Source organism: Pygocentrus nattereri, chromosome 13 (genome assembly GCF_015220715.1).
Source record: "Pygocentrus nattereri isolate fPygNat1 chromosome 13, fPygNat1.pri, whole genome shotgun sequence".
Classification (NCBI taxonomy): domain Eukaryota; kingdom Metazoa; phylum Chordata; class Actinopteri; order Characiformes; family Serrasalmidae; genus Pygocentrus; species Pygocentrus nattereri.
In genome coordinates, this window is record NC_051223.1 from 35,207,741 (window position 1) to 35,222,307 (window position 14,567).

At 40.8% G+C, this 14,567-nt stretch overlaps 1 protein-coding gene and 1 long non-coding RNA gene across 5 annotated transcripts in view; one reads left to right on the top strand and one right to left on the bottom strand.

The window, feature by feature from the left end:
* rgs7b (regulator of G protein signaling 7b) overlaps positions 1-14,567 on the top strand; it is a 200,659-nt gene that overhangs the window by 43,546 nt on the left and 142,546 nt on the right. The window lies entirely within an intron of this gene.
* LOC108439455 lies at positions 7,905-10,606 on the bottom strand. The gene is made up of 3 exons (XR_001858758.2): positions 10,373-10,606; positions 9,684-9,811; positions 7,905-8,422 (listed from the first exon to the last, which is right to left on the bottom strand). It is a non-coding gene; the product is annotated as an uncharacterized LOC108439455 (long non-coding RNA).

A 14,567-nucleotide genomic window follows, 5' to 3' on the forward strand; every position in this document is an offset into this window, starting at 1 on the left:
ATCTTATCCACACACACACACGCATACAGGGCTATCTCTATACAACAATGTTAATGGGCCCAAGCCCAACTCCTAAAAAACAATTCCACACCATTATCCCCCCTCCACCAAACTTTACACTTGGCACAATGCAGTCAGACAAGTACTGTTCTCCTGGCAACCGCCAAACCCAGACTCATCCATCGGATTGCCAGACGGAAAATCATGATTGATCACTCCAGGGAACACATCTCCGCTGCTCTAGAGTCCAGTGGCGGCGCTTTACACCACTGCATTCAACGCTTTGCATTGCGCTTGGTGATGTAAGGCTTGGATGCAGCTGTTCTCGAGCTGATCTGAAGGCCACATGAAGTTTGGATGTCTGTGGTGATTGACTCTGCAGAAAGTTGGCGACCTCTGCACGCTATGCCCCTCAGCATCCGTTGACCCCACTCTGTCAATTTACATGGCCTACCACAAATTTCATGACTTGGCTTGTTGCACAAGGTGGCATCCTATCACGGTACCACGCTGGAATTCACTGAGCTCCTGAGTGTGACCCATTCTTGTGACCCATTTATACACCTGTGGCTGTGGAAGTGATCGAAACACCTGAATTCAATGATTTGGATGGGTGAGTGAATACTTTTGGAATTTTTGGAGAGTTTGCTCTTTTTGTATGTTTTGTATATACACATACATACAAACAGAGCAAACTCTGTCCTACATGTCAAATATCTTGAATAGTCATTCATTCATTCATTTTTCAAGCCGCTTCTCCCTCAGGGTCGCCGGGGGGGGGGGTTGCTGGTGCCTATCCCAGCAGTCATTGGGCGAAAGGCAGGATACACCCTGAACAGGTCGCCAGTCCATATCTTGTATATATGTATATGTAAATATATCAGCTGTTTTACTCTGAGATATCTCATGTGTATGAGAGTCTTTACTCTTTTGGTTTTCTCCAGTTATCTCTTTGATCGAATGGCTGGTTCTATGAGCTTCTCCCTGACAAGAAGACAATTTGCAGAGAGTTTCTTAGCTTGCCGTGTCAAAAGATGCGGTGTTTGCTTTTTTCCTTTCTTGAGGCTGAGGTGACGCTGCGCTCACAGTTTCACTCGTTTGAAGTCTCTGCTTGGTATTTTATTAACAATGAAAAGATAAAGGAAATAGTGAACAGATCTTGATGCACCTCTTTCTCTTTTCCTCTGAGCATTTAAGCAATTAAGCTGCATGTGGTTTGATCCCGAGCACCACCCGCACTCCTTTTTTCATGCGCCCAACCACACAGCTGCTCAGGATCTACAGCCCATTCAGTAGAAAATAGATGCAGAGTTTGTCAGTCTTCATAAAGCATAACTTTGTGAGGCTATGTGGGGCTGAAAATGACACCAGCTGAGCTGTCAGGTATCTGTTGTGTGTCATTGGCATTCTGTGTGTGTATGTGTGTGAGAGAGAGAGAGAGAGAGAGAGAGAGAGTGCATGCCTTTGAGCATCTCGACATCCCTGGTTCTCCTCATCCCAGTCGAGCTTTAAAAATAGCTCCATATCCAGTCAGCTAGCAGCCGTCTCCCATGGCACGTGAACCCGTTTGTCTGTATTCCTCCCTCCCCCATTCCTCTCTCCCTTCATTTCTCATGTGTCTCTGCGTCCATTCGTCTCTTTCTTGATCTCAGTCTCCCTCTCTCTCTACCCCATTTTCTGTCTGACTGGTGTTATGTCTATTTTTATTCGTTATATAGCACACTATCTGGCAGTCTGAAATTGTTGTCCAAGAACATTGTGGAGAATATTCAGTGCACCCACACAGTTGTATGCAAAAAATTGGGCATCTTTAGTCAAAATACACATTTTATGGATTATTGAACAGAAATAAGCGCACCATCTGCTTCGAACACACTTAAAGGGCCCATATCATGGAAAAACTCAATTTTACACATTTCCTTGTAAGTAAATCACGCTTGTGTTAAAATAAAATAGTTTGATATAGTATTTAAACATTGCTAAAGTTTCAAAACTAGAAAAACAGCCCATTTTAAAATCAGTCTTTTTTTGTGATGTCCTGACAAAATAGTGGATTCGCAAGAGGCCTAGTAAACCTTTTGGACTCCCCGAATGTCTCAAAATTGAAACTCTTCATGCTGCCTTTTAGGTAAAACTGGACAAATACAAAGATTGTTGTCTATCCTGCTTCACCCATGAAACATGATGACAGGGTGGCGCTGTCAAAAACTGGTTCACCAAGTTGGTCATTCATAGCCTAGCAACTGTAACCATGGCCAAGATATCTCTGAAAAACGTTACAATATGCTGCATCATATCTGAAAACTAAAGACACCAGAAGACATGGGTAAAATCTCAGTTAATGTTTGGAGCCAAACCAAACATTTTGCTGCCATTTAGAGCTATGGAAAGTATATAGGCAAGCCAGCATGGACCCCCCTCCCAACCCAACCCTCACCACCAGTACTACGGGGGTATTTTGCACACCGCATATTTAAAAGAAATTCCCCCCGATAGACCTGCTGACAGATTGCTTAGGCATGCAAAGCAAAACCCCTACATCACTGCCATGGACCTACAGGAAGATTTGGTGGGTGTGGGAATAGAGATACACTGGTCTACTCTGCAGTGCTTTTGCACAAACATCATCACCATGAAAGATTCATTAGAAGTTCATCTTAACTGTGAGTCTTATGATAAAAATCAATGAATGAAACATGCAAAACAACATCTAGATTAAGACATGCAGACTAACATCTAGATTGGCCAAAGGCATTTTTTAATCATTTTCTTTGGTTTGATGAAAAACATTATAGCATCGCCTTGCCAACTGTTAAGCATGAGGTTGGATCTACTAAGCTTTGGAGTTGTTTAGCAGCCACAGGTCACAAGTCACAGGACACGTTGTGGGGACAGAGGAAAGTAAGTATTTACTAAATAATCAAGCTAATGTCCTGTCAGTCATCGGTGAAGAAGTTGATGAAGAAAAAACAAAGGCCTAAAACACACGTTAAAATGAACCTCAAACTATTTCAAGAACTGAAAGATTAAGGAAGGAAAAGTGAAGGTGGAAAAATATTCCTAAATTAGAATAGAAAAAAGGACTGTTAGTTGGCTTTAAGACACATGTGGAAGCTATGATGTCATCCAAAGGGGTTCTTACAGAAGAACTCACTCTAAGGGTGCCCACCCTTATGCACACACTGTATTTTATGTTTCAGTTTTTTTCTAATATGTTAAAATATGCCAATAAATAATATGTGTGCATTAAACATTACAGAAATATTTCATATTTAAGTTTGTTCCATGCAGAGATGCTGTTTACTTCTTTTCATTTAGTTTGACCAGGGGTGCCCAAACTTTCACATACAACTGTGTATTCCCACAACGCACCACAACAGGCAGTGTACAAACAGTCCACCCCTCTGGACACTGAATACTCATAATGCCTTGCATTGTTCGCTCTGAAGATTCACACTGTCAAAGCCTGGTGTCTCCAAAATGCTAACTTTACAGGAGAAGGATTGAGGATTTTTTTTTTCAAAGCAATTTTGGATCCTTTTTTATTGCTGCTTTCATCATGAAATGTTAATGCACTATAAAGGGCAGTTGGCACTTTCAAATTAGATTCTAAAAAAGACAAAAATGGAGATACAAGATTTTCATTTCTGAATGCAACGACATGCAAATTCTCCGAGCAGGACAGAGATTCAGCTCGAGACCTGCGGAGTGATGAGCATGCCCATGTAATGTTACAGTGCAAAATCATTTACTTGAATTCTGTTCCATGTAATCGGGTTATCCATGCTGTATCCACAAATGCATTCTTTCATAGCTATCGTGAGGTTAGACAAGCTTCACAGAACTCTGGCAGAAGTCCTGTGTGTAGCCTGTTATAGAGACTGCGGCCGCTTCAGCCTCCTCTCTTTCACTGAGGCTACATGTTGCTAGGGCTGAAAATCGATCCCAAAAATAATCAATTCTCTGATTCCAGGCATTTGGGAACTGAGACTCGACTCTAAAGCTTTGTACTTCAGCCCACACGATGATGTTCAAGTTTGCCCTCACCTGCTCACACACCGACTGAGAGATATTCTACTGTTACTAGACAACGTGTCTGACATTAAGTTACACCGATCAGGCATAACATTATGACTATTATCCTTGTTTCTACACTCATTGTCCATTTTATCAGCTCCACTTACTGTATAGCTGCACTTTGTAGTTCTACAGTTACAGACTGTAGTTCATCTGTTTCTCTGATACTTTGTTAGCCCCCTTTTACCCTGTTCTTCAGTAGGGCTGCTGTATCTGATCCACTCAGACGAGCGCAACACACACTAACACAGCACCACCATATCAGTGTTACTGCAGTACTGAGAATGACCCACCACCCAAACAGTACCTGCTCTGTGAGGGTCCATGGGGGTCCTGACCACTGAAGAACAGGGTAACAGAGTATCAGAGAAACAGATGGACTACAGTCTGTAACTGTAGAACTACAAAGTGCAGCTATACAGTAAGTGGAGCTGATAAAATGGACAATGAGTGTAGAAACCAGGAGGTGATCATAACGCTATGCCTGATTGGTGTACATCGAGATACTGGCTGTTTGGACAAAGTGGAAAACAAAGTATAATGAAAAATATGTGGCTTACAATTCATACATTTTTGTATCTATGGTAAAAACCAGGAATGCATTGATATGAGAATAGTGGGTTGATGCCAATTTCCAACTGCAAAACAATACATTGGGCAGAGCATGGGCAGGTCAGTTTTGTTCTTATATCTCTCTTTCTGACCTCCATTGTGTTCCACTGATTACTCTCCCTATAACACTTTGGTCAAACTCCAAGTTTATTTTAGCTGTTTTTAATGATGGACCGCTGTCCCAGTACTCTCAAGGAAGCAGGCTGTGTCCTATTTCTTTCCTACCTGTCTGCTAGAGAAGTTGCCCTAGTAGGGCAGACTTATTAAAAAGCCACTGCCACAGAAGCCTCTCTGGAATTACTGGCTCAAATTGAGGATGAGAATTTTCCTCTTGCTAAGACTACAAGTGTGTCTTTTTTCCTTGGTTGGCTTTGTAAGGTCTGGGAAGAGAAAGGATAAGACAGCTTGGTGGAGAACCAGGACAGAGCCCTGTTTTAAATTCATGTATTCACAACTGATTCCTAAGCACTGATCTGAGGTCAGACAGATCAATCCCTGTGGTAGTGTGAACCACTATTATCTTGGCAGTATTATAGCATTAGAGTGTCCTGGTGATGACTGGCTGGTAAATGTGTCTGTATGTAATGTAGGAGGCATTGGGGCAGGATGCAAGTGTGAGTTGCTTTTGTTAGTATACAACTCCAGTCCAAAAACACAGTAGCAGGGGTGAGTGGAACAGATAAATCCATTACAAGACAAAACAAAAGTAAACAGAACGAAACAAGAAAACAAAACCAGCAACAGGGTATAAGACACAACCCAAGACCAAAGGACTGCGCAAACACAGGGGTATAAATACCAACATAAAATGAGAAACACCTGACACCAATGAGAGGGCGGGGTGGGAGACAAATAACAGGTGAAGATGGGGCAGGACAGGGGAGGAGCCAACATGACAACAAAAGCACATGTCAAAAGAAAACAAAGGCACATGGCAGATATACAAGCAACACACAGTACTGGGAAACCAATAATAAAGGCAAAGACAAAGAGTGAACAGATATTGCAGTGTAACAGTAAAGATGTAACTCATCATCTGGTGGGCTGGTCAGATGATGGTATCCTTTTCTGGACTGATTCCATGTGGGCCAGAGACAACTGTAACTGTTTTTAAGCTGTGGACTATAGTTATTATTTAGGGGCAAAATAAATGCCTTCAAATCTAGAGAGCACCACAGTTCTCTCACAATATCTCTAAGTAGAACTGTTATAAACAGAGCATTTTATTAAGCATCAACCACACTACTAGTGGGCTTTACATTCACGTAGACGTAGTAAAACATCTAATCATTTCAAACTACTGTATTCAGGCATGCAAACTCAAACAATGTAAACGGTGATGAGGTTTGGTTACTCTGAAAATACGGGGAAACAAGTAATTGCCCAAGAATCATTAAGTTTCAGTTGAACGCAATAAATGCCAATAAAAAGTACCTGCCTGATGTACTAACTCGGCATTCATTACTGAAAGTTTGCTGGGACTCTGTGTGGTTGGGGGTGGCCAATTTAGTAAGCTATGTCCAAAAACATTCCAAGTGAAGACAGGTGCAACTTTGTGAAAATGTCCAGCACAATTTAACTACATATGGCTCACATGCCTTTTGTACGAAAGTAAAGAAAGAAAAAAAAAACTTTTTATTTATCTGTTTTGGGTAAGAGTCAAAATAGTCAAGCCAAAGTCAAGTCAAAGTTGATTTATATAGCACTTTTTTACAACAGGTGTTATCACAAAGCAGCTTTATTGAAAACTCCGGGTCTGAGCCTCCATGAGTGTCACCAGTAGCGACAGTGGCAAAGGAAATTTCCCAAAGAGGAAGAAACCTTGAGAGGAACCAAGACTCAAAAGGGGAACCCATCTTCCTCTGGTCAACACCGGACAGCAAAAAGCATTAGACTGAAGTATTAAATTACAGAAACAAAACAAAGCAGGTGAAGTAATGGTCAGTTCATGCAGGTGAGGTTTGAACAGCATTATACAGTGTGACGCTCCGTGGTGGTCAAACCAGTCCAGAAGGCTGGCAAGCTGTGGGCATGCAAAAATAGTGATTTTCTCAATATTTTGACCTAGTGAATGAATGAATGAATGAATGAATGAATGAATGAATGAATGAATGTCTCTCTAAGTACAGGCAATGGCAGCCATTGTAGTGCCAGAAATAACACAAGCTATTAACAGTTATTAAACAGTGCATTTACTATCAGTCTCAGTAAATCAGACCAGGAGTTCATTATAATCCACATAATTAGTAAATTGCAACAACCCTTTTTTTTAACAGCAAAGTAATGTTTGCTACAGTGCAAAATGTTAGTAAACTTAACACCAGGTATTTTGACTTTTTTGTTGGAGAACCTTTCACTTTATTTTACCAAGGTCAAAAAGACATTTGGCAGACATCCTTTGTAGACCCCCCTCAAACTTTATGATAAATAGAGGCCATTCTAAATACTCTATGCATCATTTGTGCTCTGTCTGCTAAAAGACATACACTGACTTCATCAGGCACAAAGTACTTGGACCCCGATGATTGCCGTTTGCATAGCTTTTACAGTCATCCATTAATTTATAACTGCTGTTTGTTTTAGAAGGTTGGTAGGCAGGCTGCTGGTCACCATAGCAACACAGACAACATCTTGCCTAGCTAGTAGCTAACAAAAAGGCAAAGAGAAAGATTTATCCACATCAATTATCCACATCAATAATTTGGAGATGGATGGCATTTATAATCATTCCAGCTGATTTCCCGATATATTTAATCTGCAGCGAGAAACGGTCAAATGCAAGGCTGAATTCGGCTTCTCGTTCACCAGCTTCTTGTTCCAATTTTCCCATTACACCTTAAATAGTACAGCAGCTACATTCTGGAGCCACCATTTAAGGTGGAATGGCAAATTGAAGCTGGCAAATGAAAAGCTGAATTTAGGCTAGTAAAAAGTCTAACATTAAGAGACATTTTACAAGTAACTGTTCTACTTTTGCGGAAAGTTTCCTGCCAGAGATGCGTGAAAAGTGGCTATAGCTGAGCTAAAGCTTAAAGCAGAGCAAAGTAAGTCTGCGTTTTCATTTGTATTATATTTTTAGCCTATGCTAGTAGCACATACGGAGACATATTTACAGCCAAGACGGTAGAATTGACATAAAATGTTGTGGCTCCCAAGAAAAAATGGCTTTTATCAATCGGATTGACGGCTGCTGTAGCTTGTTATCGATTCCTGGCATCAGTGCAAATAAATAAATAAATAAATGAAATGACAGAAGTTTTTAACTCATAAAAATACATCATCTGTATATAAATTACAATGATCTGCTGCTGGGGAAGATGGGGATTCTGGCAGCAGGGGTCCTGGTGTGGAATGAGTAATGTGTAATGATACACACACAAAAACCTCTATCCTTTCTTAAAGTGCCACCATTCATCAGGTCAGCTGAAGGCAGCTGATGCTGAACTGTGTGGCAGCATTATGCAGTGTATCATGGAGGTCCTTTCCTCACTCGAACTCGTTGGCGTTCAGTAACTGGTCGTAATTCAGGCCGCTGGCGTGCTGTCAGAGCCAATCTGCGCTGCAGCCGAGCAACATGGTGTTTAGCCACACCGTATGATGTGGCTATGCTAATACTATGATAATGAACTAATGGCCAGGCCGGGTATGCTAATTAGACCTGTGAGATGGTGGAGTTGTCCCCGGTGCTCGTCTGAAAGCACAATTCATCTCCTTCTGCCTTCACACGCTCTCTCTGAGAGAGAGAGAGAGAGAGAGAGAGAGAGAGAGAGAGAGAGAGAGAGAGAGAGAGAGAGAGAGCTGGTGTAAATGCAGGTTACACAGCGCTGAAAGCACAGTTAATGGTGTAATGGAAATAAATATTCTAGAGTGGGTGTTAGAATAGCGTTTCTCTCGCTTTGCTAGCTGAGAGCAGCGATGTGTAGAGAGGGAGGGAGGGGGGGGGTGGGTTTGGAGGGAGAGAGAGTGTTTTATGTTGAAAGACTTTCATGTTTGACCACTCTGTGGGCTGGCCATTCTGCTTTGTGTTGGAGCACTTGACAGCTTTACTCCTGGGAGTTCAGGAAACGTTCTTGAGTTTTCTCCTTCTTATAACTCCTGTATCTGGGCTTAATAGAATATTTTGGATGCTTTCCTGGTGATATTACAAGACATTATGATTGTATTGTGTGTGTGTTCTCCACAGGTTTCCACATATGTTACCATGTTGCCCCATAGGCAGGTATGGCTCATGAGAGGGATGCGTGGGTGGGGGGTTTATAATTACTCCCCAAGGAGTACATGCTGCCCAATTCAAAGCCAGTTTTAACAAGTTCTCCTCCACTTGGCCTCATCATTTCCGCTCAGGGGGATACCCAACACCATCTTAAGGGCTGTTGCATTGCTCTAGTATCTCAAGTGATGAGGGGGGGGGTTCAAAGGGGTGAGGGTTCAAGTGAACACCAGTGTTGAACTAAGAAGCAGAACATGCACATACATTATTGCGATCTGCATTTTCCTCCTCAAACCTGAAAATAATGGTGGAGAAAGCTGTTCAATACTACTACTACTAATTTTATTTATATAGCACTTCTCATGCTGGCGGCAGCTTAAAAGTGCTTTACAGACAGGTGATAAAACATAGTTATACAAGAGATCATCAGTATTTAATTAGAATGATAAGAACATGAAAAAGATTCAATTAAATATAGATAAACAGCTTTAGTTTGTAAGCTTTAGCAAAAAAAAAAAAACTACTTTAAATGCTTAACACTTCAAACATATCATAACATTCAGTATGACAGGCATCAAGTTACAAACTACTCCGTCTGTTATACATGACTGCTGATACAACTTGGCACCACTGGCTAGTTAGAATGCTAAAGACTACCTATATACTTATAGCTAGCAGCAAAAAAAGAAAGTCACTACGCTTCTTCATAAACGTTCCAACTTCTCAGAAAAGGTTTCGCTTTGAAAAGTTTGCGTGGCTAGGCAATTAGCTCACTGAGGCTAACCTGCTGAGACCCACAAGGGACGGCTGTGGATGCATCCAAGTGGTGAGGCCCCAACACCCCCCCTATGGGTAAACGTTCAGTGGGTTAGTCCAGTCATGGTCTGTAGGACGAAGGAGAATTTCTTGGTGCTGCCAAGAAAACATCAGTTTTTTTCAGATATGGTGTAAAAAGAATAATAGCAAAAGCAGGGAGTGTATTATGTCAGTTTTTTTTATAGATAAAGGTGGGTTATGAATGTACGCTGGAGATGTTAAGAGAAAAGACGACTTAACATGTAAGTTAAGACTTATTTTTTCCTACTAGTGTGAAGTGATGATGCTGGAGATACAAGGTTTTGTTCTGTTAGCACTGCTATGCTGTGTGCCTGTGTAAAAAAACTCTTTTTTTAAACTTTTTCCCAGTAACACAACAAAATAAACGCTCAGATTGTATTTTAAAATGTCATATTCTTATAGTGACCACTATATAAAAACAGCACTACTCTGCTTAACTGTTTCTGTAAGCTGTGAGAAGCTGAGCTGTGCTCGTTTCTGGTGTGGGCTTCTAGCAAGCTAGGCAAGTAGTGAAGTAGACCATGGCAAAGAAAACAAAGTTCAGTAGTGCAGTTGAAAAAGATGAGATAGTCTTCATCCATTCAACATTCGCTCCCAGTGCTGTAAAGGGTAGACCTGTGGTAACTTAGCATTTACCTGCTGTCAGCTGGACAGTGAAATGTCAGGTATCGTGCGTTATGGTTAAAATTAAATTATTTTTTCTCTCTGGTACTGTAACGTAGGAGCCGAGGCAGGTTGCAAGTGTGAAGTGACTTCATTAAGGACGTTCCGATACTCATTGTTGTAGCAGACAGGGGTCATCACACAGGCAGGCTGGACAAGATGCAGATCCATAATATGACAAAACGAAGAAAGTAGCAGGCATCAAAACCAGAGAAACCCAAGCACAAGGAAAAGACTCAGATTTCAGGTGTTGAACATGGGTATCAGCCTTAATGAGTCCCAAAGGAGCTGCAGGTGTGTGGGAGAGGAGAGTAGGCGGAGCCAGGGAGAGTCCAAGTCAAGTTTCCTCAGAGGGGGGGAGGCGTGAGAGGTGCAATGAAGGAGGCTAGTCGGTGGGTTTCAACCTCCCTGTAGTGACTTTTCAGCTCTGTAGACAGTTTTTTCACTGTCAAATTTAATGGTCAATACCTGCTTTTTTGGTGGGAAAAGGGTAAATGCAGGCAAATTAAACTGGAATATACTGAATTTTAACATTGCTTCTGTTAATTTACAGATACAGAATGTAAACTCGAAAAAACAAATGATCATCTTTATTTCACAGACATTTGCATTTGTTTTAATGGTTGTTACTGTTATTTTTATGCTAAAATACTTTGTGCCAGAATGAGCAACTGAACTAATGAAACTGTCTGGTTACAATGACAGGCAGTATTTCGAAGACTGTAATATTACATATTTTTACTATCATAGTGAAAGCATTCTTTCATTGTTTAATTAATAGGTTTTTCAGATTTTTTTTTTCACAGAGTGAGGAATAATGCTTCCTAGCTGGCTCCCATGCCATCTGAGAAAGTCTTAAAAAATATTTTTTATAATAATAGTAACAGTAAATAGTAGTAATGGTTATAAATCTTGGTCAGTTTCTTTGCAATTCCAAACTATTTGCTATGATTGCTTAACATCTTTTGAACATCTGGCCATAAACAAGGCAAAAGACCCGACATAAATAGGCAACCCAGGTCAGTTAAGGTAATTTTCCATAATCCGTTTGACTAAGCTCAAGTATTTGCAGGAGTGAGAAGAGGGGAAATGGATAGAGGCCTATGGGATTAGACTTGTCAGTGCAGTGCTTCTGTGGTGGAGTCTCTTGGGAGGCCTCTTTGGCTGCAAAGTGTTCCAGGAATACATTTATAACTCAGCTCACATGAGACTGCTGATGTAGAATGAGCTCTATCTGCTCCAAATTATCGTATTTATTAAGAGATGACAGGAAAAACCTAGATCCTGGATGAGCATGCATTTATCTCCATAGGGCATGGGCCAGTGGGAGTTTACCTTATTGGAGCTAAAGATGCCAAACATAATGTGTAGGCACATCAAAACCGCTTCAGGATGATGACGGTGATGTATAGTGATCTGAAGCCTCCTGAGAATCACTCATTGGCAATGACAGGATTTATATGGGAGAGGCAGGTATGAGTCTTTGCCATCGTGCCACACATCCGAGAAGCTGGAATCCATCCAGTCCTTGCTTGAAGTAGAACTTCTACCTCAAGATGACACTTCACTTCTGTTTAGAAAAGAGAGAGAGAGAGAGAACAAACAAGTGACTGTCTCCAGCTCTCAGTGATCCACAACAATAGCTCTTACCCTATGTTTCAATTTGAAGACTATGCACTATATTCTTACTCTATAAACACGTACTTCATTCTTACAATGTCTGTAAAAAATATCTTTGCATCTTTAATCATTAGATATATCTAATATTAGTTGATTTTGAGATTGTCAAGATATACAAAAATAATACATAAATCTAATAATATATAAAATATAATGAATAAAAATTATTTTTTTATTCTCTTAGTAATTTTGCTTGTTTCAAGAAATAATAGAGGGTAATTTTTTAATTGTTTAATTGTTAATAATAACATTAATGCTATATATATTATTTTATTTTTAGTCACATTTTTTGTTTTGCTTTGCTATCCACTGTCGACAAAAGGTGGATGGATTCCTTAATACAGTCTTGGTTCCTCTCAAGCGTCCTTCCTCTTGCTCCTAGGGTGTATTTCTTTACTATTGTCACCACTGGCGACACTCATGGGGGCTTGAACCTGAATTTTTCTGTAAAGCTGCTTTGTGACAGTGCCTGTTTAAAAAGTGCTATTGAAATAATCTTTAACTTGACTTGCCATAGTCACTAGACTTAAAATAACATTGCATTGCAGTAAATTTGCTTTGCTATCTTGTATTTCTGTTGTGTACAATCCTCTTTTTTTTTAAGATTAAGATTAAGTGACCCTTATTAGTCCCACAACGGGGAAATTTCACCTCCGCATTTAACCCATGCCGTGAAGTGAAACACCACATACACACAGTGAGCACACTTGCCCGGAGTGGTGGGCAGCCCTATCCGCAGCGCCCGGGGAGCAGCTAAGGGTTAGGTGTCTTGCTCAAGGACACCTCAGTCACGATCGAACTGGAGGAACTGGCGACCTTCTGGTCATAACCCATGACTACCCCCTTTTATCTCAAGTAAAAATGAATATTGACATTGTATTATTAATTCTGATGATTTACTACAACCACCAAAGTTACACATCATGCCTCACTGTGCAGATCAGGGATGTGGGAACATGTTTCAAGTTGTGGTTGCTAAAATTTTTAGCTGCTTTTGTTTCAGCCAACAGTTGGGATGGGAGCTGCTTACTTAGCTCCGAAATAGGAGAGTGAAGGCTAGCACATGCTACCTCCAGGTCATGGGTGCCAGCCAATGCGTCTTTTCTGACTCCTGGTAATGCAACGTGATTGGACAGCTCAATGTGCTTGGAAGAAAACACTAACTGCCAATTGTGTTGAACCAACTAAGAGATGCCCACACTGACTAGCACTTGGTTGAGTGATGGGGAGACAGAGGAGCATCCTACCCACCCATAGAGAATGAGGCCAATTGTGCTGGACTCCTAGTGACATATGTCTGTGGGATTCACAATCTCTTCATGTGATTTAAGTCAATAAAATCCATATTTGCAATCAATTGCAATAAGAGTAGGTCTGAGGAGGTGGTAGCAGAAGTGCATTTTTGGGCCAAAATGGGTTTGAAAATGTCCTTCTCTTACATGGGTTGGTTTTGGAACTCACAAGCATGTTGCTCAACCTACATTGTTGCGGTCATTATCATTTCTGACTACCAAAATAGCAAATGGGCATAGCGAATGGGCTTGCGTCCAACCAAAGAAGTAATATGCTGGAGTTGTACCATTAGATTGCAGTAGAGCCCTTTGTCAATAGGGTCTCTAGATTTCGAATGTGGAGGTTCCAGCGTGTAGTGTCTGTTGGCTCTAGGTGATGGCCCACCACTGGAGTTTTGAGATGATGGTTATTGTGAGCTCTTTTCATTCCTTGCTGGCTGAATCTGAAATGCCTTCATAGGGCCATGAGCTAATGCCTTTTACACAGTGTGTGGGGCACTTTATACTGAATAGTCAATCAGCCCCTCTGATCTGAAGACCACTCTTTAAACTATGAATGAGAGAGTGAAGCAGTCTAATAGTGTCATGGTTCTATTACAGATCTGGGTGCAATATACACTGCTGTCAGATGTTTGGAGACATCATGCCTCATGCATCTTCATGCATGACGTTAGATGTTACGTTTCTGATCAAGGGAGAACAAAAATAGCTGAACATAAGATCTTTGTTAACAAATCCTTTGGGCATATGTACTCGGCTTCATATTCATAAAAATCTATGCCTCAATATGAAGAGCAGGTTTTATCAAAAGAATGATTTATTTTCCAAACTATTGTTAAAAGCATCTCGTTCCAAAGGTGGTTTAAACACATGAAAGGTTGTTCCTTCAGTTGCAAAGAAAAAGGGCAAGATTAAAACTTCAATAACATGTTAATATGTTTGAGAGGCAGTGTAGCTGTTTCTCTGGTTCTGTGAGAAAACCTCTCTCAGTTGAGCTCTGTTTGAGCTTAAAACTCAAACTTTCATGCTAATTAGGTCAAGATGTTTTTCTCCCGTGATTAAAAAGTGTCCGTTCTCACTCGTACGAGTTATTTTGTGTCATCTCCAGTAGCACGGCCAGTACGACTGTTCTTCATTAAGAGCTGAAGCTGAAGGAGACATTGAGAAGGCAGAGAATGTGAGAACATATGATGAGC